This window comes from Poecilia reticulata, linkage group LG3 (assembly GCF_000633615.1).
Source record: "Poecilia reticulata strain Guanapo linkage group LG3, Guppy_female_1.0+MT, whole genome shotgun sequence".
NCBI classification, from domain to species: Eukaryota; Metazoa; Chordata; class Actinopteri; order Cyprinodontiformes; family Poeciliidae; genus Poecilia; species Poecilia reticulata.
The window spans coordinates 1,394,368-1,404,272 of record NC_024333.1 but is presented as its reverse complement, the minus strand read 5'-3'; the positions used below and the strand labels follow the sequence as shown (position 1 = coordinate 1,404,272).

The window sequence follows — 9,905 nt, the reverse complement described above, 5'->3', positions numbered from 1 at the left end:
CACAAACTGATACCAGCAGCGACTTTTTAACCATTTACTGTCCTTAGGGTGGCACTTAAGTGTGTGTGTGTGTGTGTGTGTGTGTGTGTGTGTGTGCGTGTGCGTGTGTGTGTGTGCGTGTGTGTGTGGGTGGGTGTGCGTGAGTGGGGGTGTGCGTGCGTGCGTGTGCGTGTGTGTGTGTGTGTAGGGGTGTGCGTGTGTGTGTGTGTGAGGGAGAACAGACTACCTGTAGAGGTGTCTGTTATAAAAAGTTGCAACTTTTTCAGATTTTACTGTCCTTATAGTTGATGTAAATCCCTATTTTTGTTCTCAAAAAGCTTTAGGGCCGCTTTATTTTTCATTCAATATGAGCACAAAAATTTCGTGACAAACCTGTCATGGAAACTGCACATCGTCTGCTCTCGACGGTTCCCTTCCTTCCTTACTCCTTTCATCCTTGTCTTTCTCCTCCTCCTCGAAGCCTCGCAGCATGTGTAAGCAGAAGCGCACGTGCTCCCCTCGCCCTCATTACCAGCTAACTATGCTGTTTGATTAAAAGTGTGTACAGAGAGGAAAAGAGAGAGAGAGAGAGAAAGAGTGAGAGAGAGAGAGAGAGAGAAGAGAGGGGGGATGAGGAGGTGTGTGTGCGTGGCGGAGCGCGGGGGGGACAGGCCGAACCTCCATAATTAAGATCACTTCACAGATTACCTCTGGCAACAAAAGCGCGGCAAGCGGTCGCCCGCAGCCTCAGAAATTAGATGAAAAAGGGGTGTTGAGGAGGAGACTGACCTCTGCCGGGCTCCACATGAACACAAGTAACGGCTGAATCAAACACTCCCCACACGCACACACACCACCCCCCTTTCCCCAGATGCCCCCTTCCTCCCAACATGAACTGAGACACACACACACAGGTAGTGGTACACGCTGCAGTCGGAACGACAGCAAACCGTGGGAAATACACATCTTCCAGGAAGAGGACGACACCAGCACCTGAGGGCTGACACTGACACGTGGCTGCTAAGCACAGTATCAGCAGACCTGTCCACCAGCAATTATGATGTACTTTTTGTCTGGGGGGTGTGGGGAGGTTTGGAACGCAAATTGCCACTTAAAAGAAAAACGTTGGCCTCGTTTTAATTTGGCTTAGCGGTTAGAGAACATCGGTAATGTAAAACCCAAGTCAAATTCCTTGTTTGTGGACACAGTCTTGGCCAATAAAACTGATCCTGATGTAGGTCAGTCTACCAAAAGCAATGAAGTTTCATTTTCAGTCCCAGAGGCGGTTCTGTCATCCCCCTTTACCCCACCCCCAACCCACCCACCCAATAAAAATTAAGGAAATCCTTTCAATTCTGGAGCAGGATAAAATGCTGAAACTCTCAGCAAATACATAACAGCAACAGAAAACTTGGTCAAGTTGGGCCACCTACCCTTTCCAATATCACCATGGGCAATGGTCATCTGGTGTGGCTGAATGTATCTATGCTTCCTTTCTTAATTCTTGACCATGTTCCTTTTATTCTGCTTACTTTTTATTATTTATACATATATAGCTTCAGTTTATGATTCTTTTTTCTGTTTCGATTTTCTCTCATTGATTGTAAACAACCAAATATGCTACTTCCGATTGAAAAACTACAGAATTCCCTTAGTTTGTAAAATTGTTCATACAGAATCATTTGATGCACCAGTAATATTTAAAGAGGCTGAATTATGTATTTTCCAGGCATATAGTGCCATTTATAGCACAATCAAGTAACTGTTATCAATTATCTGGAAAAATCTGTATATATCAAAAACAACTTAAAAGACATTTGGCTTTGCCTTACCATCTGACACCTTGTTAGTGGCCTCTGTCTCTTTAAGACACTTCTCTCCTTTCTGCCACTCACACTTCAGCAAGTCACAACACTTTTTCATGCCATCCACTGATGCCATTTATGACTGATCTCAGAAGCGTTCCATTTTGTAGGATAAGGTCAGCAGACTTGGTGTAACACAGTTACACCAGGTTTTTGCTTGCTATTTGCTGCTGCTGCTAGTCTGGAGGGGCTGTGTGGTAGGCACAGGGGTCTGGGACTCGCCTAGGGATGAGGGACATGGCTCTTAGGCACCCCTGAATGGTTGCTAGGGGAGATTCAAAGATTCCTCTAACATGCATGAAAGAATCAAAGCAACAGTCCAGGTATGTTTTTCAGGAAGTAATAGCATTATAACATGATACAAAGCTCAAAAAAGTCAACTTTGCATAACACCTCGCCACCAGCCATGTAACAAAATAAGCAATGAAATAAATGAAATAAAATTTGAAAGCAAATTTCTACTTTTGCCATTTACATATAAATATATATTTTTTGTATCTTCCTGTCATCAAGTTTGCCATTTAATTTTTTCAAAAGTTTTCTTACAACCTGATATATGACCAAGTATTGATAACATTCCTGCAGATACCTTCTTTTCCTTAGATGCATTTAGATTTTACCAGATGATGTCCTCAAACAGTCATTTTGCTTTTCTAATGTTAAAAACTGGAAAATGTGTAAATAAAAGCAAATTCATTCAGATTTTTCTCAAACATATATCGTCATTTATCAAAAGGATTGGTGAGAAACTAAACAGATTTAAATAAGCTTGCAAAAGTCAGTGAATTGACATAATCACATTTTTACTTTATTAAAAATTATAACAGAAATTAAACAATTTTATTTTGTGGATGTGAATTTAGTTTAAAATATTTAGGTGGTAGACAGTGAAAATATATTAATTCAGTGTTAACTTGTGCAAACTAAAACTACTCTCTTCTATCCTAAACCCAATATAAAAAAAGAACTTTGAAAAAAAAACCTTTATAAGAAACTAAATGTCTACATGTGGCATTTGTTGATTGTTAGCACAGTTATTGCTTTCATGCCGATGTTATTTTTGCAAGTAATATTAGAATTCCAGTTTTCTATTCAACTTAAAATCTATCTGCAGAAATCAACTGTCAAAGTCTAAGGGAACAATAATATAAGTCATGTTTCAGTTCCACTTCTGCTCTTTTGCTCTTTCTCTTCGAACATTTTGAGCCTCCTCAGTCTCAGTGGTGTCCCAAGCTCTTCACCTTGCCCTCCTCCAGTCTCCCACTCCTGCCCTGCAAGCCAATTCTGATCTCTGGTTAAAGAAAGGGGGTTGGGGTGAGGGTTGGGGTGGGGGGGCATTTACTCTAATCACAGGGATCTAGAAGGAGCGCCTCGAAGCCCTCGGGGGCTGATCGGCAATCAGAGAGATGGAGGCTACAAGAGGGAGAGAGAGAAACAAACCTGAGCTCAACTTCAGAACTGTAGAGCCGACCTCTATCTGCAATCTGAAGCAGTTCTGTCATGAGATTGTCTTGCTGGTGGGTGGGCATATTATGGGCTGAATGGGGGGGATATGAGTTGTAGTTCTTTCTGTAAATGTGGAAGACCTAGCTTAATTGCTTAAAGACAGGGTGAGGCGAGAAAGCATGATACGATGTGTTAGACTCGGGCTTTCAGCGGCTGAAAAAAGGAGCAACACTGGAATGAAAATGTATTCTGTTGTTTAAAATAATAAACCAAATCCTCACTGGAAAAAAAAAGACGTTTGAAAATAAAGTCAATCTGGAAAGCATTAGAGGGTACGAGAGTTAACTGTAGATTTCCAGCATGACTGTTAAGAGTCTTTTGCTCAGCTTTGAAGTTAAAAATGCTCCAAGAATTAGTCACTCATTAGAATTTCCTTAAGATCTTTTCTTCTTATTTTGCATATTACCAAAATTTTAGGACCTATCACAAAACCTTGTGGCACACCACAAAAAAACCAAAAGAAATACATTGACAACTGGATTTTATTTAGCTGCTACGTCTGATCTAAAATTAATTCAAAACAAAATAGCTGTAAATCTTTTTTTTTTTTTTTTGGTGACCCATTTGATGCAATTCATATTTTCTTTTAACCACAAACATATTTTGAGGTCAGATGCCTTTTTCAATCTGTGACACAGTTTTTGACCTTTTACTTTGAAATCTTATCCACACCTTGTTTAAACAAAAGGTGCACTCGTATTTTCAAAGGTTTTTCAGCAAATTTGGCTCCAAGGCAAACACTTCTGCCAATTGTAACTCTATCTGTCTGCTATTAATTATTAATGTATGTATTCACCATGTTATAAACCAAGAAATAAACAACTCCTGGGATTGTTTTGAAATCTCCTACAGGATTTAAGAGGCCCTGATTGTCCCTGATTAAAAGCAGCTATACATTGTGCGCAAATTAATAAAAACATTATTACATAGTATAAGAATACACAGAAGACATTTTAAAACAAAAAAACACCACTGTGGTCCTGGGCCGAACCGGGACAGAATGATCAAGAGCAACATTTAAAAGCAGGCAGATCTGCCTGCGGATGTTTAAACGTGTGCGAGTACAACAAGAAAAGCTATTAAAAAAAAACTCAGCTCTGAGGTGAGGAAAACAACTTGAGCACATGATCTGAAATAATAATGCTGACAAAAATGCCACAGACTAAGCAGCAAAAGACAAAGAGGAAGATAAGCGGGAGCGGTGGGAGGAGGAGGAGGGGGCTGGAGGAGGTGAGCCATTTGAAGATGCAAAGGAGAAAAAGACGATTTGAGAAAACTGAAATTGGCCGAGATCAATTAGGTTTCTTTTACCACAGAAGTGGGAGCTCGTCTTATGACTAAAGAGAGGCATTAAAAGAAAGGAGCGCGCCACCGAGGGAATTCTCTCGCATTAGAGCGCTCTCTTTTCAAATCCAACGCCAGCGCTAACGCAGATAAATAATAGATAAATTTTATTAGGTTCCCCACCTTGAACAAGACTTTTTAAAGTAGTTCATGAAAGACCGACGGCTCCTGAAGAGCAATACGCCGTCACACAACTGCACACACACACGCACACACCCACACACACACACACACGCACACATGTAAAGTGCGTTTTACCTGATTAAATAAAACACCAGGAGGCATCAACTTCACAAGCTGAAGAGTGCTTGCACCCCGCTAACACACGGTTTTCACACCAGTCCTGTTGCTGATGGACACAAACACTCAGTCTTGATGACATTTCTGGTAGTTAATGGAACATGATGGGAGTTTCCTTTTGTTGATTTATGATTGAATTAAACAAACCAATAAATACATTAAAAAAAACACCTGCTGGTATGTAAGAGATATTGACATACTTTAAAGTTTTCCTCCCCCATAAACTTCCAAAGTAACTAAGTTGTTTAGGTGAGTGGACGTGTGTGTGACAGGTATGAGTAACGGAAGTATTTCTCTGCTCAAGCTTTAGTCAGCAGTCATGAGGGCTTGTTTGTACATTCCAGGACTGGAGCAGGTCCAATTTCACCATTTTGTTTTGCTGTTATGCTTAAATGTGTTGTAGGAAGATTTCTTTTCTTTTTTTTACAGAGGACAGATGTGTTGATAAAGCTGAGGAATGAACTCTAACTGATCTTTTCCCTGAAGTTTAAAGGAGGTTCTGCATTCTCTCCCAGTCCCTGAAGCTCCGTGAAATGAAAACCATGAAGAGAAAGTTGCTTTTGAATGTTGAATGCGCTGTCCTAAAATAGACGCAAAGTTAAACAAGAAGACATGTATTTACCTTTTTCCTATCTTAAAAAAAAAAAAAGGCACAGTAGCAGTCGTCGGTCTCACAGCAGCTTTGCCTCGGAGATGTGGTCGAGGCTGCGCCAGTCGTTTACAGAAGGCTGTGTGTTTAATGCCTGGAATGCTCATTTGCCTTTTGGGTTTACTTATTTACTTTTGCATAAATGGGAAACAGTAATGTGGTATTAAAGGACTTCTCAGGGGGGAAAGCTGTGTTTTTAAATGCAGCCTTTTCTAAAAAACTCAAAAAAGAAAACGCTCCCTTGGTTTGCTATATTAAGGCAGGGTTGATGATTAATGCAGCACAGATTGAATTTTTCTTGATTAATATTAATAATAATAAATTACAAAAATAATGCCAAACATGAAATGAACAACCCAGCTCCCCTCCACACACACACACGCACACACACACACCCCCCCACACACACACATACACGCACACACACACACGCACACATACGCAGACACACACAAAGAGAGAGAGAGAGACATGCACCCGCCTTTGCTCAAAGTCATAATATACAAAATGAGCAGCCAGGCTAAACCGAGTGGCAAATAATCCTAAATTTCCCAACAGAAAAATAGAAAATGTAAAATGACTGCCTTGATCAAGCGGAGCTGAGGAATCCTTCACAGCAGCCGCAGCTGCAGCGCCACCACTGTCACTTGGAATGAAAACGTAAACCTTTCACAGCTTTCGATTGAGTCTTTAATTCAGCCCGATGTGACATTAAAACCCTTCGCTTGACTTCCAGTGGTTGTGACAAATGTACCGGCGCTTAATGGAGGTGCGCAGACAGGCCGGCATTTCAGTGACTTTTATCAAAGTGAATTTATCAATTCAGGCTCGCAGGATCTGTGGCAGCCGCTTGTTGAGAGAGAAGCCTGCAGAATCTGTTAGGTAAATCATCTCTCCTCTTCTGCCTCTCTGTTGCTCTCCTTCTGCTCCTCGCCGAGTGTTGTCCCCCTATCCACCCCCCACCCCTCCCGCATCGCCCCGTCATCACTCCTCGTCTTCCATTTAGCTCCGTATTATTTCCGCTAACAGGACCGTTTTCCGCCAAATAGGTGACTTTAAATCGTAAAATTAGCACGTAGTAGTAGCATCTTATCTCAATCTAACCTGTTTACTTCTTTTTAAAATGTAATATGTGGTTCAAAGTTAATGTGGAACAAGCTTAGAGGTAGATGACTGTCAGACAGTTACAAAAAATGCATTTGAAATTCTATATTTCAAATGCATAATCACATTTAAATAGTTTTAAATGTGATTAAAACTATTTTATTCTTTTGTGCAGTTGGAAAGAGAAGTGGCTCAGAATAATGTCAAAACAAGCTCCAAACTACAGCAGCAATATATCTTAATAATGCCTCTTCTAACACAAACTTTCAAAAACAATCATTTATATGTTGTTAGTTATGAATCTGAAATAAAGATTCACAGCAGGATCAGGAATGAAAAGAAGGGAAGACATAAAAAAAAGACAAACTGAAGGCAGGTAGGAAAAGATTAGGGTTAATATTGGGAAAGCTTGTGGGAGCTGACAAACGGCAAAAAAAGGAGTGAAAGAACGCCAGGGGAAGAGCGATAAGAAGGCTGGTGAAGGGTTCTCTCCGGGGCTGCCATCAAAGTGTCTGAGCTACTTGAACCTTGCCCACCTTTCCACTACCTCACTAAGGAGATCCTGCCCCACAAACCACCTATAAACCACTCGGACACATGATCCACTCGTACAGATGTGGAGTGGAAACACACACACACACACACGCGGGTGTGCACAAAAAGGCAGAGAGAGAAACTCTTCCTCTCAGACACACGTTCTAACACACCATCATTTACCATTAGTCCTCGATTAACAATTGTCTGTTCCACTTTGGAGTAAAAGGGTACTTATCACCAAAAGAGAGCTTACCGAACAGTCTCTACCGCACCATGCCGATTAAAATGCGTAATTTTAAATAAATCTATTACTGGAACATTTAGTAGGCAACAAAACACACAGGTAAAGGTTTTACCCTACGGACCCTGAGGCAGAACGGACAGAAAAACACGGACGTCCCACTGGGACCACAAATGAGAAGCAAAAGAAAAAAAAAAAAAAACTTTCAGCAATTTATCTGAATATGTATATATATTCAGACAAACATAGATATAAATAATTTTTTTTAATATGTGGGCTTCAAATAAAATACAATAGCAGCGTTAATTCATCTTTGTGGAAATATTCACAGCGGAGGAATTCCGGCAGGCAGGAACGGAATCGTCTCTCCGACAAAAGAGCCATCTTCCCCGAGTAACAAGTTGGTGCAATGAGTGTCGACAGAAGAGGAGCTGAAATCCCCCCCTGGGCTACAGAATATCCCACTATTGTAGTCTTAACCCGCGAGACCTGGCTGGGAATGTACAGCTTTCACAGTCACTTCTCATCCTATTTGTAGCACTGCCGTTGATGCGCGAGCGCCTGTGCCACAGCAGGTCACTCTCCCCCCCCCTCTTTCTGTTCACACTGCTGTCTCTCTCTCTCCTACCTCCAGTCCACACCATCACCTTTCTCTTCACACACACATCACAAGAGTTTCATAAAAGAGCTCCGCAGATTATTTTGATGGAGCGTTTTTACCCCAATGGAAACGCACGCTTTGTTTTGCCATGTTTTTTTTTTTTTTATATTTATTATATTTATTTTATAATTTATTCATTTTCTTATTCATTCCACTGGGGAAGTTTCATTAAAGATCCAATTATGCAAATGAGGTGCTGGGGAAGCAGCTGAATGTGCGCTACAATGGTGTACAGTAATGGTTGGGCTCACCGTACGGCAGATCCAGGGCCAGATTTATGAGCGCTAGCAAACGGGAAACGCCTCCATCCTTTGGTGAGAACCTCTTGATCATAATTAAAGGTGCACACATTCTCCCCAGCTTTCCCACACTTTCACCTCTCCTCTCTCCCCTCCCGCTCTTTTCTTTTCTTTTCGGCCCCCCTCCCTGAATATTTTGATGTCTTCATTAGCCGGGGTCTGGAAGTTTACAGAGGTCACATCCGAAAACGCGCAACGCAGCTAAAGAGCAGTCATGACATGAGCCCAGCAGTCAGAGATGCTAGGTGAAAGGGGGCGATAGACAGGACCTTCTACACACACGCACGCACACGCAGACACACACACACACACACACACAGGCACACACACATACACACATACACACACACACACACACACACATATTTCCATCTCATGAAGGCTGGAGGTATTTACCACTGTCTTTGCAGAGCGCAGCTGAATGCTAAGTAGCAACAATTCTCTGCTTCAAGACCTCTGATTGATGTGTGCTTGCCGGTTTGTGTTAAGCTGTTGTCTGTGGAAATGACACGGCTGAAAACACAGCGCTCCTCGACGTATCAACAGGAGGGAAAAAAAAAAAACAGCCCTGACATCGCCTGGTGCCTCCGTAAATCCACAGTTTGAAGCAAACTTTTAGGAATAAGGAATCCAAGCAGGACACAAACCATTGGGGAACCACGGCACCCCAGAGGAGTTCCTCTGGGGAAGTAGGACCAAAGATTCAGAACGTCACAGTCTGCGAGGCCAGAGGACATGGGGCGGAAACCTGGGGGCTTCAACACACTGAACCGATGTGCAGACACACACACATTCTCTACAAGTCCTCTGATAAGGAGAAATCACCTCCTCCATTCTTAGCTCTCCCTCTTAAGACCAACTGCCTCCGCTCTCCTCTCAGCCCCGCTTCCTCCCTCTGCCCAGACACGTAGACACTCGTTGTGATGGCACCCTGGCATGAGGGCACCCAGTCTGTCAACGCCTCATCTGCCCCACACTCTTTATTCTTAGATGGAACTGACGTCAGCAATTAGCCTCAGCTTCACCATCTCGGCCCACCCGACCCCTCCGCTCCTCTGCATCCCAACTGTTGGATTTTGTTGCTGATTTTTTGTTTTACCTTATGTATTCAGTGTAGTTTTGATCCATAGTTGTCTTTGCAGAGACTCTTGTAGCTTACTGTGTCTCTCACCATAAATTCATTCAACAAAATGAAATCCTAAGCATGAGCAGAGGCAGGAGGCACCAAACCTGTTGGCTGCTGTTGAAAACGTTTCAACCTGGAGGAAGAATCTATTTTCTGGAGATTGATTGGGAGTTTTTAAACCGGAGAAGTCCCGTTGTTATTACCCTCACAAGGCAACTTCACGTGAAGACTGACAACATGCTGCCCTCCCTGGCTTAAACTCTAGAGATCAAGGTCAAGGAGTTACAATCCCCC

At 42.2% G+C, this 9,905-nt stretch overlaps 1 protein-coding gene across 5 annotated transcripts in view; it reads right to left on the bottom strand.

The window, feature by feature from the left end:
- The window catches only part of znf536 (zinc finger protein 536), a 234,989-nt gene that overhangs the window by 221,032 nt on the left and 4,052 nt on the right, over positions 1-9,905 (bottom strand). Inside the window, exon 1 of one of the 5 annotated variants that reach the window (XM_008404918.2) lies at positions 373-393. The exons of the other annotated variants lie outside the window; for them this stretch is intronic. The gene's annotated coding sequence lies outside the window, so the exon portion shown is untranslated. Of the gene's footprint in view, positions 1-372; positions 394-9,905 lie in introns of those variants that run through there. 5 annotated transcript variants of the gene reach the window in all.